The following is a 22,401-nucleotide window of genomic DNA, read 5'->3' on the forward strand; positions in this document are numbered from 1 at the left end:
TGGGCCTATAAAGTCCTCTGATTATGTATTTCTCTGGACAGGTCCTGTACAGGCCTGATGTGAGGGGAGCAGAGACGACTTTTCACACCTCCTGCCATTAGTTTATCCAACCAAGACTTTTCATCACTGTTTGTTCAGGACCTGGAAAGAGATGTCTTATACATTAAATAGATTTGGTGGAAGAAAAATAAAGTGTCTTATTTAAAGATACTGTAGTGTGAACATTTGAAACTGGACTAGAAGCCAACGCTTAACTGATGGCAGATGAACGTCTTCCAGTAGATGTAAAGGTTATTGTACCAAAGTCCACCATTAACATCTGTGAGCTTTCAGGGAAGCACAAACAAACCCATCCCACTCAGAAGTGGGGAGCTCATATAACCTGGCCCTGTGGTCCAGCTGTTCAATAGGATTCTTTCCTTTCTGCTACACTCATACAGTGTGTGTAGAAAAAGTGATTTATTGCAGTGTAGATACCACATCAGAACTTGGATATTGTTTAGCATTGTTAACAATGCTATCTAGCCTCCCAAGTTGGCACATCAATCTCAACTTTCACAGAGAGCAAACCACTCATGGTAGTTTGGCTGAGACTTCCCTGGGTTCATCGTTGGAAGCCTTATGCATGAGCAATCCCTTATAGCTTGCAAACCTGGGCGAGGAGTCACTTTACCATCAAGGCTCTCAGATTTGCCAAATCCCCAGAGAGACTTCAGAATCTAATTTAAATCAGGCTCTGAATAAAAGGAAATATATTAAGCTATATGATTATGAAAATAGTGTCCATGAAAATTATAGCATGATAAAGCGGAAAGATGACTGATGTATAGTCAGACATTTGCATGTTGTGTCATGGCCAGATGTTATAAGAGAAAGCCTCTAAAGACAGAAGAATAAATGTGATTACCTTGCAGGCTGATGGAATAAAGGAGTAGAGTTCATAGGAAACAAACTCCAAATGATTCTTAATCACATGAAAGCATGCTTATCCACATTTACATGAGGGAAATGCAAATTCACACTTCAACCCAACTCAGCTCTTACCAACTGGTCTGCATCCCAGGCTTGGATAGCTTTCTCTAAGTTGGAGGCTATAGGGAGGCAGGGCTCTCACACTGTGTTGGCAAGCTTGTAAAATATTATACTACTTACGGTCAGGAGCTAAACAATATCTAACCAAAAGAGCACACTTCTTTCCCCTTTCCCATCGCAATTCTACTTCTTGGAGTCTACCTCAAAGTTATATGAGCAAGCATGGATAGTATTACTCTCAGGGGTATTAGCAAAAGTTTAAATAGAAGTTTGCAGATTGGGATCAAGTTCTTTACTCCAGAGGTTTTGAAAATGAACAATAGGCATTGCTCAAATGAAATAGTATCCATGGTTTAGGTGATGCTTCCAAATGCTGCAGATAACCGCCAAACCCTGGGCTTCAATCCCACTTTGAAGGGGAAACAAAATAATCATGGGAGGCAAAGGGAGGGAAATATCTCCATGGGAGAAGGGAGGGGATGGGAAAAGAGGGGAGGATCAAGTATGGGGGAGGGCAGGAGAGAAGCCCAGAGTGCCAAGAGAATGAATAGAAAAATGCTGCTTCTGGGGGTGAGAGATGGGGTGGGAGAAACCTCAGAAAGTCCCAGAGTCCTTGGGATGGGGGAGGCTCCCAGGATTCAATGTGGGTGATGTTAGCCTAAATGTCCAACCGTGGAAATATAGAATCTGAAGAGATCACCTCCAGTAATTAGATAGGGCCCACAGTGAATGGGGACACCAATCCACCTTCAAAGTTTTTGACCCAAAATTGTTCCTGTCTAAAAGAAATTCAGGGACAAAAATGGGGCAGAGACTGAATGAAAGGCTGACCAGTGGCTGGCCCATCTTGAGATCCATCCCTTGGATAGGCACCAAACCCAGACATTATTACTGCCTTGTCTGGCCTCTGTGGGAGAGTACGTGGCTAATCATGTAAAGCCTTGATTCCCCAGGGAAGAAGGATGATGGGGTATCCTCTCAGAGGCAAAGGAAAGGGGAGATAGGATGAAGAATTGTGAATGGGATATAAATAAATAAAATAATTAATAAAAATAGGGAAAAGGAAAGAAAAACTAAACCCTGAACTGGAAAGTGAAATTATTTTGTGTAAGTACTCTCAGTTGCATGTACATTAATAGCATGAAGAACGAATAAGCACTGGTAATGCTGTGTGACCTAGTGTTAGGAGAAGCTACAAGCTGCAAAAGAGAAGGTATTATAGTGGGAATAGGTGTACGAACAGGTCGAAGATCGTTGGAGATGTCCCACTGACCTTGGGGATTTCACATTGCTTATCTGGAGTCCCGGTCTCTATGTTCTTTCCAGTCTCTGGTTTACAGGCTAACGCAGGTATACCTACAGTCCTAAGCACTCTGAATTATAGGCATCTCTTCTAGCTTGCAGAGCAAGCCACATCTGCCTCTAGAAATGTTTGCAACTATTTGTAACTTGCGGCATAATGGGGCCTAGGGCACACATTTATTTGAGACCCTTCAATGCTCATTTGCACATGTCTACTCTCTGCTTTTCTTTGCGATGATAAATACCAGGGTGAAAAGTGATGGATAAAAGGGCTCGTTTTAGTTTACACTGTGATTTGACATCCCAACAATGAGGGAAGTCAGGACAAGAATTCAAGGCTGAAATATTTGTGACTCATATATGTATATGCATCTTTATGGATTCCTTACCTTGATGGTCCTTTTTCTGTTTCATAAACGGTGTAGCTCAGTTAGAGTGTTAATGCTGTGCCTAGATTGCAAAAACCCCAAAGAAACCTCCAGGAACCAAAACCCTGATGCAAACACATGAGAGTCTTTATTCAAGCTCCGAAGCTTGGGCCACAAACCTTCCTGATATAAAACAATAGGAAAGTGAACCCCAGATCCAGAAAAAGGGGATTTGTAAAGGAAAAAACTGCAAGTGGGGGTTTCCAAGCCTTGGCATTACACGAGAAGGTAAGGGAATGTTGGTCTTTAAGTTAATTGGTTTACAGCACCTGGTTAAACCACAAAGAGGAGCGTTCATCAAAAAAGGAGCATTTTGACCCGGGAAAGATTTATTTTCTTAGCCCACTCTGTTGTTATCAGCCAGCTGCAGCTGCTGTGTCTATTTTACAACTGCCAGGGACATTTCGTGATTTTTCTTTCCTCAGGCCTCAAGGATGGGGCCGTGTGTCTCTAAGGGCAAGTTAACATAGAGTGGAGTCTTAAAGGCAAAATGGAGTTTATCCTCCGACCTCAGTCCCTTCATTAGTTTCTTCTTTCTCTTGTCAACTTTCACAGTATTTTCAAGTAGCATGGATGGTAGGTTTCAAGAAAGGAGCTTTCAGGTCAGGTACAATCCAGCTCAGGAATTCATGCCTAGGGTACTGAGTGTCACTTTAACTCTGTCCTCTGAAGGTTGTCATTCTCATTCTGTCCCTGACATTTTGTGTTGCAGAGTGAGCAGTACTTAAGATAGAAGGGAAGGTACTATAGAAAATGGATCAAAACAAAGCACTTAGTATTTCTGTGCTCCTAGAAGAAGGCAAATAATAGTACTTACCTGCATTCATTGATCTTTTGCATTAAGTCCATTTACATAAACCTACAAATTCTGTGACTGGCTGCGTCAATTTGTGTCCAAGTATTTGTATAGGAAGATAAAGGCATTTAAATGGATAATGGAAGGTATGTGATTTCAAGGAAAAAAATGTATCATTGTGAAAAAGCAGATGTAGAGTCAGTTCAGCAACTGACTACCTGTTAGGATTGTCATTATACTGTTCTATACTACATTATTCTGAGCTATAACTGTGATGATAGAATCCTGTTTCCTTAGATTATATGATGTTGTAAGCATCACATGAAATAATGATTTTGATTTAAAAAACAAAAACCTTTGAAGAGTCTGCACTTAAATTGAAGGTGATAGTATTACTATCAGAAGATCTTGAAGCCAATGGCATATTTATTATAATACATTCTTTTTTCCTGCATTGAAAGTGGCAGGAATAATTTATCAAGATTTGCGCTTTTACAAAACACTCGATGAAGACAAGAGTGGAAGTTTCTAAAGCAAAGAGGATTTCATTAGGCTGCTTAATGTGAGTATTTATAGCCAAATTGTTTCCCAATTGACTCTGCAATACTCATTTGTGATTCATAATTCTTGGTGAATAATTGCAATTATCATATGCTTAATGACATAATAATTCCCTCTCTCGTCTCTATTTCCTTTTAGGCAAACCCTAGCATTCAGTAATGTGAGCATCAAAAATAACCAATCTTGCAGAGAGTTGAATGCCTATATAAACCAAAATGCAAACCCCAGGACATGAGTAAAATTTCCAAGAATGACGCAGGTTAGTACATACAAATTTATCTGTGAATTATCTTCCTTCTTTCAGGTGAGTATAAAAACCAAGATTTGTGTGCTGTCTGTTTGTGTGTATACATTAGATACATGTGAGTGTCTCCTAGGGAAGCCCTAAATAGGGGCTGGGGAGGACAGCTCAGTGGGTAAAGTGCTTGCCTTGCAAACACAAGGACCTGAGTTTGATCTTCAGAAGTCAGGCATAATGTCATTCACTAAGAATCCCAGAAATATGGAGGAAGAGACAGACAGGTGTCTATCAAGCCTAGTGAGTGAGCTCCAGGCTATTGAGAAAGCCTGTCTTAAATAGAAGCTGAACAACATTCCAGCAGAAAATACCAAAGCCAAAAGTTATAATCTGTCTTCTTACACATTATAAATATTACAAGCAAATAGATTCAATACATTCCACTTTAAAGAAAGTTCTATTTTCTTTGACTTCTGTGGAGGTAACCCATAATGTAGACCCAGATTCTCATGATTAGCCAATAGGAACCATGCATGAGTACCACAGATAGGGACCACAAACATGATCTCCATACAGCATCACTGCGTATGTTTAGTAGGACACACTCACTCTTAGAGTTTATTCAATGTGGTAAGTGCAGCCTGTGGTTGGACTCATTCTGATCCTCTGCAAAATTAAAGCTCCAATCGGTACTAACACTTCATGGCACTACACACGATGTCTTCAACTTTAAAATGGTGGTAGCTCAACTATCCTTTTTGTAGGTTATTTGAAAGATTAAATAAAATGAATGCCATTGAGCACTTTCCCCACTGGTCACATTGCCAGCAAACAATGCTTCATCGGTCCTTCCACATCTCTTCAGTCCTCATATGTTCATAGACAAGAGGGAGTGTCTCTCAACCCTTTAAACTCTCCCAGGTAAGAAAAGAATTGGAGCCAACACTTCCAGTTACTCTTTTCACCTTTTTCTCTAGAGGAGAGTATAAGTGCTTACCGAATGGAACCGTACTGTCAGTAAATGCTTCACATTAAAGGGGCTTTTTACATTGTCTCACTGAGGTCTCTTAGTGTATGCCTAAAGCCCCACAAAGGTTGACAATAGAAAGTTCTAGTTTCCTTTCTGTCTGGGAGAGAGAGGCTAAACAGGGTTGACACTGTGCTGTTTATTTTTGACTGTAAGAGGGAGAATGATAAAGCTTGTCTTAGCATTGGTACAAAGCCACGTTCTTCAGCTTCAGTTTATTTAAGACTGGTCATCCTTCAGTCATCCTGATGTATGGCAAAGAATAGATATGACTGAACATTCTTGAACACATTGTCCTTCACCCTCACCTTCTCCAAAACACTTTTGTTGAGGTGAGGCAAGTTAGTTATTCTGTACAGAAATATCTGGGCTGTAGTAGTTCATGGACAAACAGATCCTCTTCTTTGTCTTTACCTACAAGCTCATGGGTGAAATCCAATGTAAGGCAATTTTGATACTGTTGCCCCTGAGATTCTCTCAGACTGTTGCATAATACAAAGTAGATGAACAATGAAGAATTTGGTGTTTCTCTAAGGCAAAAGTTGGTCAGAAGATTTCTGTCTTTGTAGATAGGACCGTTATTAATTTAGGCTACAATAGCTGATGCCATGGAGATTATACAGAAATTGGATATTGAGGAACTTGATTTAAAGTATTAAATAATGTAAATCAAAATAAACAAACATAAAAACAGAATCAGAAACAATAGATGGATCTGGGTTTAAGATCTCACTTTAAGGACCTAGCCACCACAGAACTCACTCAGCGGAAATACACCTAACCTGGGTTTTACGTGAGTGAACAAAGGAGTAACAATGAACAGAGAAATTGTCTATCTAATAAGTGTGCACAGTCCTTTGAAGCAGCCACTGAGGTATCATTTAATTTGGCTAATGACTAGAGAGACATACAGGTATGTTTGGAGACAGATTTTTTTTTTCCTCTCCCTCTGTAATTTCTCTGCTGGGATGCATTCTCTAGCACCATGTGATTGTTGGGTGATCTTATCTAAGATTCAGTGTATCCATGGATTTAGGATTTTAGGGGGGAAAAGATGCTATAAACTTCATTTTCTAGAAATGCAACACAAGCCTGTAGACAGGGGGTTATCCCAGACTCTGTCCTTCACTCCTTATTCTCTCCTTCTTAATACACCGACTTACTGTCTTCACAGATCAGCTATGTATAGCAATACTTAAAACAACCAGAAAACAGTATCCTTATTTGCATTTGATACCTTCTGAGAAAGGAAAGGTCAGGTTTCTCCAATGCTGTATCCTGGGGGAAAAAGTCACATTCCAGGGCAGCCCTCATGCTCAGAGAAGTTGGCCAACACAAAAAGACTTCATATTTCTTATATGCTTTTATATTTGTTTTGATGGCTTTTTGAGGGGAAGAGGAGGAGGAGGAAGGTAGGGAGAGAGAGAGAGAGAGAGAGAGAGAGAGAGAGAGAGAGAGAGAGAGAGAGAGAATGAAATTGGATGGATAGGAAGGGGACAGTTTCTAGGAGGAGTTAAGGAGAGGGAGAATAATATGATAAAATATATTGTATAGACTTTTTAAAATCACAAATATCCTGGTTATCAAAAAATAAATTATTCTAGCTACATATATAAGGAACTAACCAAAAAAAATCACTCAGTATCAATTAAAGAGGGTCAAAGTAATTAAGAACCCAAGTTAAACTCTTAGGTACACAACTCACTGGCGTTCTAAAAATGTCCCCATAATATAGACTATGCAGAAGCACACTAATTGGAATATTGTATGTTCTCATTAAAAAATAGGGAAACATTGGACCTTTACCTTATAGTATAACCAAGATAATTTCAGAGTTGAGGAGAGGTTTAATTGTACTCCCCGAAATGGTAAAACTTCTAAAGGAAAACATTTATGAAAAAGTTGTTGACATTAGTTTTGGAAATGAGTTTTCTTTTTGTGCCACTGAGGAACAAAAGAAAATATAGAAAGATGATATCAAACTAAAAGTCTTCTTCAAGGCGAAGAGACACTCAGTGAAGAGACCGACCGACTATGGAAAAGGAGGCATTGTCAAAATCATGTGAGTGATAGGAAGTTAACTTCCAAATGTATATTAGGAAACTCCACCACACAATAGCAGTACATGCTTATGACCCTATTCAAAAGACATAAAGGACTTGAACAGACTTTTTTCCCAAAGATCACATTTGCAAAACAAAACTGTAGAGGTCCCCAGAAGTATTCCTCATAACTACCAGAAGTCTAATCAATTTTAATCCTTCCTCCTAAGTATTCAGGCTTGAATCATGTTTTAAAATTGTATCTGTAACATTTCCTAAAGGACAAAATATCTTAAGGTTAGTATGTTTTTTAGTTGAATGGGAGTGAATATTGTATCTTGGTGGTCTTTATAATGCAACAATTACTCTCAATGCCTCAACGTGCTCTTTTAAACCTTGGCCTGATGACAAAGGCCTGTGCTCCTGGCTACTTAGGAGCTTGGGCGGAAATATCCAAAGCTCTTGGCCTGCCTGGGCACATTAGCCTACTGCCTGCTTAAGTAGCTTAGTGAGATCCTATCCCTACACCACCAACAACAACAAAATAATAAGTGCTGTGCATATATTTTAGTGATAAGACATTTGATTTACATGCATGAAGCCCTATGTTCAGTCTTAAGTTTCACTAAAAAAGCAAAAGATCCTTCCCATGTCATTTAGCATGTTTGATACTCTGTCAATCACCGCACTTTTCCCATGATTATTATTACATTTCCTGTTTTTGGAATATACTTAGGTAGAATTAGTCAGTGTGTGTTCACTTGAAATTGTCATTTTTTATGTTTTTACTCAGCATGTGTTTGGAATGTTCGTTTCTTTTTATTGATGAATAGTCTTTGATGTAATGCTGGTCACACAGTACTGCAGATTACATGGATGGTAGTTTATTTATGAGGCCTTGTACATTTGCAGTCCAGTGGCTGGCATTGGATGCCTTCCTTAAGCAGTGTTTAGTTTACGTTTTGAGGCAACCCTTCTAACTTGAACATAGAGCCTTCAGGTGGGCTAGCCCGCTCCTTGGATTACCGTCTCTACTCTCACATGTTGGTATTGCAAGCAAGGCCATCATGCCTACTGGTTTAAAGATCTGCACTTGGTCCTCAGACCTGTTGACAGCTTTATGGGCTGAGCCTTCACTCTAGTCCCATCCGCACCTTATTAACATGACTTTTAGCCTAGCAAAATACAGAGTTTTAACGCTTGCTTTGATCTCAAATTAACTGTTTTTATTTTATGGATTGAATTTTGGTGTCATATCTATGATTCCTTCAAACTGTCTACAGCTTGGAGATTTTTCTCATATTTCATGTTAAAAAACAATAAGTTTGCATTTAGTTCTGTAATATATTTGAGTTAAGTTTTATATAAAGCATGGGTTTGGGAATAAGTAACTGTTGTGGTCATTATTATTCTAGCCCATGGATATTAATTATTCTGATCAAAGTTTCATGAAGCCTAACCTCTATTGACTTGTCTCATACCCATGTCAAACATGAGAAAGTCATACTTTGTGGTAATATTCTTTTAGTTCTCTAATCTGAGCAAAAACATATGTGCTCAATTTCCAAAACGTTCATGTTCTATTCATTATTGCTTCTAAATAACTAGCCTTTAAAAACAAACAAGATGCTCCCCATTAAATTTCATTTTAATTATTGATTTATATTCTTATCTATTAGAGACAGGATCAAGTTATATAAGTCAAGATACCTTCAAACTGACAATGTAGGCCAGGCTGACCTCCAATGTACAGTATTACCTCAACCTTCAGTGTAGAGATTTCAGGTTTGAACAACTATGCTTGTAGCTTTTATATTTTTTCCTGGTATTATTTTAGCTGTTATGAATTATTGTCAACATTATGCAATTTGCATATGTATATCATAGATGAAAAATTATTTGGAAAACACACACGATATGAAGCACAAGGAAAAGACTGATGTTGTTTGCACATTAAAATCAAATTTGTGACAAAAACTACAAATAAGTTTTTAAGACTTACTGATTAGGCAAAAGTATTTATATTAGCATATTAATAACAAAATTAATATGTATTTCATACGTGTTATCACAACCAATAAATATATGAAAAATCTTCCCCACTTATTAAAATAAATACAAATTAGATCTGTAGACACGAAGATTTTCACAATTGTCAAACTACCAAAGTTTTAAATCTGATAATATGTAAATATTGATGAGGCCAGTGTAGCCCAGTATGCACAGATTATGAAGATTCCTCAAACAGAAGCTACTTTGAAGAGAATCTTTCATAAAGTTAAAGGCATGCTTATCCAAAATGCCATCAATCCAATCCAGGCTGTGGTCTCCAGTGAAACAAACATATAACACTTAGGCTAATGAAGACTTGTATGGAAATACTCAGAGCATTACTGCTTCTAATTATTTTTTAATTGAAAATAACCACATGAGAGTGGATGTTCACACTTGAAATATGCATACACCGTGGTATATATAGTTCCTGAGATAAATGAGATGCAGAGATAAATATAACATCAACATTTGATGTTAAAGCTATGTTGCTGAAGATTGCGTGTTGAAATAGGATACAATAAAAATATTACTTAAAATTCATACCACATGTCCATAAATTCATGTATCTAATACTCACAATCCTGAAACCTCCTCCTCATACCCTTCTGGTTAAATATTTATCAATGTTATTGACTTTTTCTCCAAAAGCTGGTGTTTAATGCTTGTAATTTTTCCATTTTTATGTACTTTATCTCTCTTAACTTTACTTCGGTTGTTACAGGAATGGTTCTTCTCTTGCTTTGGGATTTCTTTTCTCTTCTCAGCTCCTTCCGTGAAGTGAAAATTCCTCAGCTTACTGCTGTATTTGATTGACTATGCTTGTATGCCGTAGACATTGAAGGCTAACAGTGCTACTTTGACTATTGTTTAATGTTATTCCATCAACCTGGATATGCTGTCTTTTCAATTTTATCCTGTTTAAAAATACAGTTATTTATTTTTCTTTGATTCACACTCAATGCCTACTGTCATAATCTACACACATGACAAGTCTATCCAGTGTCTGTTTGGTTGCTAGATTGAGATGAAAGGTCATGTCGGAAGACTGCTGAGTGCAGAGTTAGGAATATTAGCTGACTGGACATGCACCCATGTATCCACTGCCTATATAGGGGACCTGGTATATCAAATGGGGAATTCAAATTCCTAGCCCAGCATGTCCTAGCTCTTATAGTAACAATAGAGTTGGCCACTTGATATTGGCAGACTATGAACCAATAAGAGATTTAATTTGCTGAGGATAGTTAATAGTTTTAAAAATCTTCTCATGGAGAACTTTCCTTTTGATGTAGATCCAGTTTCTATTTGAAACTATTTGAAACGATTTCAAACTATTGTCATTAACCTTAAGAGTCTTCATTTACACTTCTGAGGTGTAGATCTACCATTAATGAATTCTCTAAGATTTTGAGTATCATAGTTTTCTATCTATGTTCACTTTTGAAACTTTGTTCCTGCATTCTGTTTTCCTTCCTATGAATAAAAATGGGGTAGAGAAAGTTTGATGCTTTGGGGGGATGTTTTTTAAACTTGAGTTGAGGACAGGACAAATTCAGACCCGTTCTTTCTTCATGTTGGTCCAGTATACCCCGAGAACTCTCACATTTCATCCTTCATGGACTCTGAGCGGTCTCCTGCTGTGCACAGCTCCAATGTGAACTCACAGACTTCTCTGCCTGCTCCTTGGTGGTTGTTTGTCACTTGGCATTGAGTAGCTTCATCATAGGTGTTCTCTGAAGAGCTGAAACTTGAAGAGAAGAGCTCTGCATGGTTTTAGGACACTGCTTTCTGTTCATTAATCTTTTACCTAGTAATCTTCCTTATGTTTCTAATTCTGCTAATGTCCTAGGAAACCCACAGTCCATCCTAAACTCAAGACCACTTGCCTGCACCTGTTTCCTGTTCCAGATGAAGCTGGTAGCCATGATTAGTCTCACTTTACTCATTGTTTTATTCTCTGGACATCTCTGCTCTGTGCTGGGCTCTCAAATTCTTAAAAGTAATTGTTTAATGAGTTTTACAAGTTTTATTATTTAGCTAATGCAATTGAGTAAAACTAATCCTGATATTTTTCTGTTTGCTGGAAGACATAGTTAAGTTTTAATAACAATCATATATATACTTAATTTTTAATATTTATTTTAATTATGTATGTGCATATCTTTGTGCTCATAAATGCATATGAATGTAGGCATCGAAAGAATTCATATGTGTCAGATAATGGAGCTGGCGTTATATAGTAAATAGGTTGTAAGCCAGTGGAGTTGGCTCCTGGGGACTGAAGTTGGGACCTCTTCATAATCTCTGAGGCATCTTTTCATCCCCAAGTCTTTAAGGGTCCAGGTGTCTAGTTGTTTCATAGTTCTTGATTAATTATGAATAATAACTTGTTTTCTTGCATTCTTGTTGCCTGTATATACAGTATACTAATAACTCCCAAGTCTCTTTAGTATTTCCACTGCATTCTTGTTACTGGTATAAGCATGATTATTAATGCTCGTGTATTATCTTTGTATGTGACTAACTAAACGAAACTTTTATTGTTACATTGAATATTAAAGATTGTACACTACTTAGGGTGATAGTAGCACTAATTTACTTATTTCCCCAAATCTTATTTCATATGATTGGACATAATATTTTCTCCAGACTATAAGAAACTCCTTTTAAAATAATGTAGGATTTTACTCTATGTTACTAAGAATGAGTGAATCTCATCAGGATATTTGTAACTGTTTGGATTATCATTTGCCTTTCTTTAATCATTCTGCTTGAATTATAATAATAGTTTTTCTCATAGGGAACTATATTCTCAGTAAAACCCTATTTATAATTAGTAATTATTATAAAATTTGATTAGACTCAAACTTAGAGTATTTTCATACATTTATATTATATTGGTCTCTATGTCTCAACTCAGAATGTGTAGTCAAGAAATTTGTGGATTTTCTTTCAAAACAAAACACTTTTATTTTGTGTTGTGTTTTGATGATAATTTTTAATTATGTATATTTAGGTATAATCTTATAGCTTTGTTTAACCACTTGCTTCGGAGTCCACTATTCTAGTTTTCCTTATATTAAGATGCAATTTGCACCAAGAATAAATAAAAAAATGACAAGGAATATAGAGAATGATGAGTTAAAAGAGTGAAAGAGGGCTGGAGAGATGGCTCAGCCATTAAAGGCTAGGCTCACAACCAAAAATATAAAAGAGTGAAAGAACCAAGTCGTCTTCTTATTTAAAGAATTATTTGCTTGTGTTAATTTTTAATTATCTGTATGTGTGTGGTCTATTTGGGGGTATATGGATGTGAGTGAAATGTTTTGAGAGGCCAAAAGAAGGCATAGGGTCCCCTGTGGCTAGAGTTACAGGCAATTGTGATATTCTTGATATGAGTGGTGGGAATTAAACTGTGGTTCTCAAGTGAGTAGATTTTAATATCATCCCTAATACCAATGTAAATATTTGTTCTTATACCCACTGATAAGTATAATCCTTACTCTTCATCAGGAAAAGTTCTCTTTGTAGTAGACAGAGACCATTACAGAAAGCTACAGCAAATCAAAAGGCAGAGTTGTGGAACCCATTTATTTCAACTGGGTGTATCTATGAAGTAGTCCCACATCTAAGGCTTAGAAAGTATTGCAGAAAGATAAGGGTCACAGGATTGGGGACCTTGCTGTGAGACTGTATCTCTAAGTAAAGTCAGAAGCTACCCTCAGAGAGGTTCACTCTCATGACTGCCTAACCAGAAGCTGAACAAGTAACAATGGCTGTGCCAAAGTGAATGGAGCAAAGCCCCCGAGGTCTCAAACTCTATACAACACACTATAAGGAACTAAGGAATGCTGACAGTAGGAGAAATAGTCTCCCCCAGGGAAAAGCACACCAGTTGGTTATCCAAAAACAAATGGTCGACCCTAAAAGCATAGATACAAGAGACATGTAGACTGAGCAGGTTTTATTTAGGAGTATGTATGTATGTATGTATGTATGTATGTATGTATGAATGATGTATGTATGTATGATGTATGTAAATACCTATTCATATATGTAATAACAACAAAACAGAGGCCATGGATTTGAAAGAGAACAAGAAGGGTTTGGAGGAAGGAAGGGGGAGATGCAATTTTATTATAATATATAAAGAAAAGAAAACATCAATTTGGGCCAGCCTAGCATGTGCTAAGGAACTTGAACTCTCATTATTGCACAGACTTCTCAGGTCACACCCCAAAATTCCCTATGGTGTAATTAATATCGTCTGCAGAACATACACAGTGTTACTAATTTCTAAAAGTCTTGTCTCATATCTAATTTCCCTTTTATTTTTTTACTATATTAAATAACAGTAGTTATTAAAATTGCCTATGATTTCGATTCCAATTGACTCTATTATTTCATTATTAACTGTGACATTTGTCAGGGTTAAATAGCAGGTAATGTAGGAAAGTCATTTCTGGATCAAAAGCCCTTGTTCCTTCTGCCACATCTTGGCCTCCCTTTTGATTTAATGAACCAGAATCATAAAGTTGAGGCTTGAAGAGCAGTATTAAACTATGAGAAACTTTACAAAAATTTTAATGTTATTTAACAATGAGAAGCAGAGACACAAATTTTGGTGGCATATAGCAATTTTCACTAATAATATAGTTATAAGTAAGCACTGGAGATTTTGTGCACACCTATTCTAGCAATAAAAGGCAGAATAGCCACCTAATAACATGCTTTCATCTTGCCACAATGCTAATTTATTTTAAGTGAACTGGGTATATTTACATAATTATCTGGCACTTGATTAAAATTAGTGTTTGAAGAATGTACTGTTCTTCATTAGTAAAGGTTTTGGAAAACTATGAATTCTGATGATGAGCAATTAGTAAACCAAATTTTAAAATATTAATAATACTTTTAAAACACATTCATCGGAATGGGTACACTTATCAGTTATTTTAAACCTCAAAACAGAAAAAAAATAGATCTTTTTCTATCAAATACTACAGTATTCACCTAAATTAATGCTATAATTCAAAACATGTGGTAGATGCATCCGTCCTTCTTAGAAGGGGAACAAAATACTCACAGAAGGAAATACAGGGACAATGAGTGCAGCAGAGATTGAAGGAGAGGCCACCCAGAGACTGCCCCACCCTAGGATCCAACCCATTTGCAGCCACCAAACCCAGTCACTATTGCTGATGCCAAGAAATGCTTGCCGACAGGAACCTGACATGGATGTCTCCTGAGAGGCTCTGCCAGAGTCTTACTGATACAGATTAAGGTGCTTATAGCTCACCATCAGACTGAGAATGGCATCCCCAATAGAGAAATTAGAGAAAGGACTGAAGGAGCTGTAGGGGTTTGCAACCCCATAGGAAGAACAACAATATCAATGGACCAGAACCCCTAGGGTTCCCAGTGACTAAACCTCCAACCAAAGACACATGGAGGGAAGTGGCTCCAGCTGCATATGTAGCAGAGGAGGGCCTTATTTTGCTTCAGTAGGAGGAGAATCCTTCGGTTCTCTGAAGGCTTTTCCCCCAGTGAAGGGGCTTGCCAGGGTATTGAAGTAGGAATGGGTGGGTGGGAGGGGGAGCATCCTTATAGAAGAAGAAGGGAGGGTGGAAGGGAATGTAACTGGGAAAGGGGATAACATTTGAAATGTAAATACATAAACTATGTAATAAAATATAAAGAAAAAACACCCTACTTTTATATGATCGAAAGTTCATGGTTGAACTGTGTGAGTTTTTTTCCTAATGGTGCTTTTTAAATTTAGTTTAAATGTCTCTCTCTCTCTCTCTCTCTCTCTCTCTCTCTCTCTCTCTCTCTCTCTCTCTCGCCTGAGAACAACGTTTTTGAGCCTGTTTCTTTCTTATGAACAGAGCTGAGGTTGCCAGGATTAAATGCCTTTCATTTCACTAATCCCAAATATAATTATTAATCCTTTGTGTTTTGTGTATTAATAATATATTATGTGTTCAAATTAAATCGAGGACTCTATTTCTAAAAATAATCAATATATTACTGAAGTATTTTCTTTTATACATTTTGGCACATGTTACCTTTATGTAGTATTGACTATAGGCTTATTTTAAACTTAAAACTTTTATGATGATTTGAGTGAAAAATGTCTTTTTATTTACTAGAAATTTTTTATTTACATTTCAAATGGTATTCTCAATCTCGGTATCCTGTCCATAAACCCCCTATCCCATTCCCCCTCCCCTTTCTTCTATGAGGGTGCTCCCCTTTCTAACTCCTCCAATGGGGACCCCATTCTCAGTCCAGTGGTTGGCTGCCAGCATCTGCCTCTGTATTTATCAGGCTCTGGCACAGCCTCTCAGGCTCCCATCAGCACGCACTTCTTAGCATCAGCAATATTGTCCGTGTTTGGTGGCGGTATGCATATGGGCTGAATCCCCAGGTGGGGCAGTCTCTGAATGGCCATTTTTTCAGTCTGCTTCAAACTTTGTTTCCGTATCTCCTCCTATGAATATTTTTGATCCCCCTCCTAAGAAGGAGTGAACCATCCACATTTTGATCATCCTTCTTCTTGAGCTTCATGTGGTCTGTAGGTTGTATTTTGGGTAATCCAAGTTTTTGGGCTTATCACTTATCAGTGAGTGCATACCATGTGTGTTTTTTCTTTTGTTTTTGTTTTTTGTTTGTTTTTTGTTGTTTGTTTTGAGATTAGGTTACCTCACTCAGGATGATATTTTCTAGTTCCATCCAGTTGCCTGTAAATTTCATGAAGTCATTGTTTTTAATAGCTAAGTAGTACTCCAGTGTGTAAATGTACCACATTTTCTGTATCCATTCCTCTGTTGAAAGACATCTGGGTTCTTTCAAGCTTTTGGCTATTATAAATAATGCTGCTATGAACATAGTGGATCATGTGTCCTTGTTATATATGAAGCACTTTTTGGGTATATCCCCAGGAGTGGTATAGCTGGATCCTCAGGTAGTACAATATCCAATTTTTTGAGGAACTGTCTGACTGATTTCCAGAGTGGTTGTACAGCTTACAATCTCACCAACAATGGGGGAGTGTTCCTCTTTCTCCACATCCTCACCAGCATCAGCTGTCACCTGAGTTTTTGATCTTAGCCTTTCTGACTGGTGTGAGGTGGAATCTCAGGGTTGTTTTGATTTGCATTTCCTTGATGATTAAGGATTTTGAGCATTTCTTTAGGTGCTTCTCTAACATTCGAGTTTCCTCAGTTGGGAATTCTCTGTTTAGTTTTGTTCCCCATTTTTAATAGGGTGATTTGATTCTCTGGATTCTAACTTCTTGAGTTCTTTGTATACATTGGATAATAGCCCTCTTTTGGATGTAGGATTGGTAAAGATCTTTTCCCATCTGTTGGTTGACATTTTGTCCTAATGACAGTGTTCTTTGCCTTACAGAAGCTTTCCAATTTTATGAGGCCCCATTTGTCAATTCTTGACCTTAAAGCATAAACCATTGGTGTTCTGTTCAGGAAATTTTCCCCAGTGCCTTTGTGTTTGAGGCTCTTCCCCCCTTTTTCTTCTATTAGTTTGATTGTTTCTCATTTTATGTGGAGGTAGTTTAGGAGTAGTTCTTTGGGATGATTCCAGTCTCTGTTAGTCAGAATACCAGCAGTCCAGTTCAGTAGTGTCAGGATACTAGACATGAATCACCATTGCTTGCACAATCCAGCAGAAACAACCAGGCCTCTACCAAATTGGCATGAGTCAGTGGGAGAAACCAGAAAGCAGGTGGGATGGCAGTGGAAGGTCTCTGCTGTGCCTTTCTCAGTGAAGGGAAGATCTGGGAAGACATAGAACCAATGACATGCAAGGCTAGCTACGCATGCATGCAGTTCCTGTCTGTTGAGTCCTATTTATAGACTCTCAAGACATCCTGTGTTCTTCAATGAGTCTTGCCTTAGAAGGACAGCACATGAGTCTGCATCTCATGATGCAACCAGAAACTTCTACCTTACCTGTGCATGCTGCTTCAGTCTCTGTGAACCTATGTGGACCCTGTTTATTTCATGAGACCATGTTCTTCTGGTGTTCCTCATCCCCTCTGACTCGTACAGTCTTTTTTCTACCTCTTCTGTGGACTTCCCCGATCTCACGGGGGATGGATCTTATGTAAACCCTCAATTTAGTCTCTCTCTCTCTCTCTCTCTCTCTCTCTCTCTCTCTCTCTCTCTCTCTCCATAATGTCTGGATGTGGCTTTCTGTACCTGTTCCTATCTACTGTTGGATGTAGCCTCCCTGATGACGACTGGGCAAGGCATCAGTTTATAAGTATAGAAGGATAACATTAGGAATCATAACACTGAATTTTTTTTTATTCTGCCATAGATCTCTGGGCTATCTAGTCTTGAGTCCCTAGCATCTAGACAGTTTAGGGAATAGGCTCCTTCTCAAGGCATGAACCTTAATTTAAACCAGACACTGGCTACTTCCACAAGTTCTGTATCATTTTGCTTCAGCACATCTTGCAGGCAATTTGTAGTCAAGGGTTTTTGTGGCCAAACTGATCTACAAAGTCTCTTTCCATAGCCCACAGAACCTTCTAAGCCAATGAGACTAGGTAATTCTTAATATACTTTTCCCCTTTTATTTGGAGTTACTCAATTATTTTTGTTTTTATTTTAAAATATAATGAATATCACTATTATTTACTTTAATTTTTAAAACATCTATGTCTTTTGATAAACATGTAAATATGTATACTCAATTATGCATGAATACAATAAATCAATGCTCACCTAACACTAAATAATAATTATTTTCTCTTGTTCTAGGCTAAGTTACCTTAATACTTAGGTATGTAGTGCAATTCTGTTCATATGTACTTCCAGGAGAAATGAAGGAGGCAGAAGCATGTAGATATGGAACACTGTTACTGATTAGGGGGGAAAAGAAGAATTCATAAACATGCCTTAGGGAAAAAAATCTATGAATCCTTCATGTATTTAGTTCACAGAAATATTCTTATGTATTTGCTAAATCTAAATCTGTTTTTATAGAAGGTCACAAATTGCTTTAGATTTATATCTGCTAACCAAGAAATTAATAAGTGAACAACTGTTGATTTTTATTGGCCAAGAATAGAAGAGTAATAACAGATCTACGTGCAAAAGATATGTTTTTTCTACAAATCAGTATCTATAATTATGAAACAAGTTTGACAACATATACACACAAATGATATATATGCATATATATGTAAATGTCAGTGTATGACATAATCAGAATGCCAAAATATCTATCTGTGTTTTTCTTCAACAAATTAATTATTGTAAACCGATCTACAAGCCCTGAGTGCCACAAGAATACTAGACAGTCAAACTCAAAAGTCCGATTAGGAAAAGAAATCAGTCTCTTAGGTGTTATATAACTTGGACTCCATCTTTCCACATTTGTAAGCTTGTATGAAATTTCAGAAAACTCTTTAAATAAAAACAAGGAAAGTGTTTGGGTAGTGTGTTTTTATAATCTTTTGTTTTTAGTTCTGACTATCATGGGACCTGAGGTAACAAGACTGTGCCCCACAGGGTCCCATAAATGGAACTTAAAAATACATTTTTATGATTGTTACTGACAAGGCAAAAACTGAGCTGGCTTCTAATTATCTTCAGGAATATTTGCACCTGTAAGTAATTCTCATATAAGCGCTAAACCAGCCTTGTTAATTAGACTGTTAATCATAGAGGGAGCAGGGTTCAGACAGCCAGGAGGGTCATCTGTGGTTCTAATTGTTTGTCTGTGGAGAGTAACCTGCAAACATTTTAGGAATCTGTAAGTTTAGTTGAAATAAATTGATCAACTTTTGTCCCTCTGTGCTGGAAATGTCAACTCCTAAAAGTGTGCCTTTCGTAAAAGAGGCACTAGATGTGCATTCACAAACAGTTTAGTTTATTGGTGCCGACAATAGGAGCGGTCTGAGTCGTATCAGCAGGGCTGCTCTGGAGAGGGCTAAGGAAAACGACAAAAGTGGCCCTCCTGTTTTCAACGATGGAGAGAAAGTTTGCCTATAAAAGCACTTGAGATTTGACTTTAGAACTGCTTCCCAGCGTCAGCCAGAATCATGAGATTCTGAGTCTAAGTTTCGTCTATGCCTATGTGCTTGTACCTGTGTCATTCTGAATGAATGCTGTCACTGCAAAGAAACGACTGCACTGTTCTTGGATACATTGCTTATCTTCAGTGGATTGTTAAACAATGCCTACAAGTATGGAGACATCACTCTGTATCTCAAAAATATGCATAATTATTGTGTGTCAAGTAATCTGAACAAATGCTTAATAAAATGACCATAGTCGAATTCTCTTGATTCTTCTGTTTAGTTGCTTTTCTTAAAGCTATAGAAACTTTACCACAGAGCACTTGTGTGTGGCCAATTAGAGCAGTCCTCACTACCCTATGACTTCCATTCACCCTTGAATACATTTGAAATTTGAGTTTTTCACATGCAGGAATCCAGGGGTTCCATACCAGCCTAAAATTTTAACACTTTCAACATGATAAAGCAAAGATGTTTAAAATCATACAATGACCTTAAACTTGTTTCAGTTAACCTTCTCATTATCTTACAAAGGAGACGAGGAACCAGAGAAGAGTAGTGATTCCTCCAAAGATTCAAAAGAGATCGTGTTCATAATAATGATATTCTCAATAAAAGGTCAAATTATGATTCATTTACATTTTCACTAATGCAAGGACATAATAACATATCTTATGTTGTTCTCTACTGATAAGATATGAATATACATATTTTATTTCTCTATTATGCAAAAGTTTATTTATTCATATTCCCTTAAGATATTTTTTAGGGCTTCTCAGAGTGAACATAAATGAATACTTCTGTGTGCATGAGTTTGTGTGTGTGTGTGTGTGTGTGTGTGTGTGTGTGACAGAGAGAGAGAGATAGAGAGAGGGAGAGGAGAGAGAGAGAGAGAGAGAGAGAGAGAGAGAGAGAGAGAGCATTTTCTTTATTTTAAGGGGACTGAAGCGCATCTAAGAACTTGGAAAACTGAATTTCTGATTTTAGGCAAACTCATGAAATATGGCATGTTTTCTGCCCTCCTACCAGTTGTTCCCTGATATCTTTCAGATAACAATGGCAGAATTAGCGCATCATGTAACTCTGTCCATTCCTTTCTGTATGCACCAGTCTCTAGAGAGTGTTAACTGTGAAAGCCACACTGGAATATTTTGCTGAGTAGTTCCCTTTGCGATAGGCTCTACACTGAGATGTGCAGGATCCTCAAAGAAGGCTCCAATTCTGCCTAGTAATTCTCACCCCGAGGTCACCTTTCTTCACCAAGATGGCAGGAACAATCAAAAAAAACTGGTAAGATAGCAGGCTAAGGTTGTCTGTGGCAAAAGTTGAAGGTCAACATTTAATTTGCTGAGAAAGCAGAAGAAACAATGCAAAGAAGAAAAAATTCTTTAGAGGTTATTAGTTTTTTTTCTAAGCATCAGTATTGGTACTCCTTTGAAGAGAAAGGAAAGAGAAAATGCAATGATAAGAGTCTGGAATACCCAAGACAAAAGGCAAGAGAATCTCTCTCTCTCTCTCTCTCTCTCTCTCTCTCTCTCTCTCTCTCTCTCTCTCATATGTGTGGGGTGGTGCATAGCTATGTTCGTATTTGTTGATGCTGTTGTGCAATTTTACTCCTACTCTTGTCGGCAGTTGGAATGGGGGAACCGTTCACTTGTTGGTTGCTTCCTATGGAATACTCTGATCAATCTATTGTGTAAGGGAGTCATGCCACCATGATCAACATGATGTCAGCTGTGCCTGCTTTTATGAGTCCATAATGGTTGCTACTATGCTCTGTTGAGTTTCCCTCATAGGAGAGGGAGGGGGGAAGTCATTGCATCCAGCCACTTTTAGTAATTTGTATGCGGTTTAACCCTATTTTTACTACAGGGAGGGACCTCCATCTACATAGTTATGTGGAGAAATAACATATGTGGGTAATGAATTTTTCTAATCCTGACTTGCAGTCACCCATGGTCCTGTCACTAACTGCTTACCCACATTTTCTAAGTAAGCCCAACAAACCCAATAGTTGTGCAAAGTGAACTTCAGTGGAATCATGCTTCCTTTGCTATAGGGACCTTGGGGACAATGTGTAGATGTTGTTCACACACACCTAGCTCTAGGGGAGAAAGCATTTAGTGACATCCTATAGAGTGATACAAAGTGGGAAACTTAATCTTTAGTGAGAAAAATGGAAGAATGTGCCTGTTCCTCGCTTGCAACTGGACCGTGTTAAAATGATCTGTGGAGCTTCTGGATATATCTGGGGCTGCCCAAGGGAATGAGGAGCCCTAAAAAGTAAACAAGAACCATCTTCAGCAGTGGCAGAGGGGCTGCTGACTTTTCTGAAGCCAAAATGTTCCCAGCTAAAGGGCAAAGTTTCCTGATAGAATCTTTGCACTGTGTCTTCTGCTCCAAATACAGTCTCCTTGGATGAAACAAGAAGTAAGGAGTAAGGAATCTGATCTTTGTGGCTCTGTATGGGGTGTGAAATAACTGCCCTAAAGGTCAACTTCTGAAAATCTTCAGTTGAGAAGAAATGATGCTGCCAATGAAATGTTGGACCACTGTATCAGTCTCCTCTACGTGCTTTACACTTGTAAACAAATCTCCCCAAGCATTCCAGTGTTCTTCAGAACTCATTTAGGTCATGTGTACCTCTTGTCCATATTTTGTTCTTATGTCAATATTGTATGGTATGTGTCAGTATTGTTGGTGGAGGATAAAATGAATTCATTCACTTTATCTTTTTTCTTTTACATTCATTTCTTCTATTTTCTCTCATTAATTATCTGATTGTTGTTGTTGTTGTTTTGAGATAGGCCTGTGTCAGATAGGATGGCCCTGAGTTCATCATCTTGCTGCCTCACGTGTCAGAGTGCTG

This window comes from Rattus norvegicus, chromosome 1 (genome assembly GCF_036323735.1).
Source record: "Rattus norvegicus strain BN/NHsdMcwi chromosome 1, GRCr8, whole genome shotgun sequence".
NCBI lineage: Eukaryota > Metazoa > Chordata > Mammalia > Rodentia > Muridae > Rattus > Rattus norvegicus.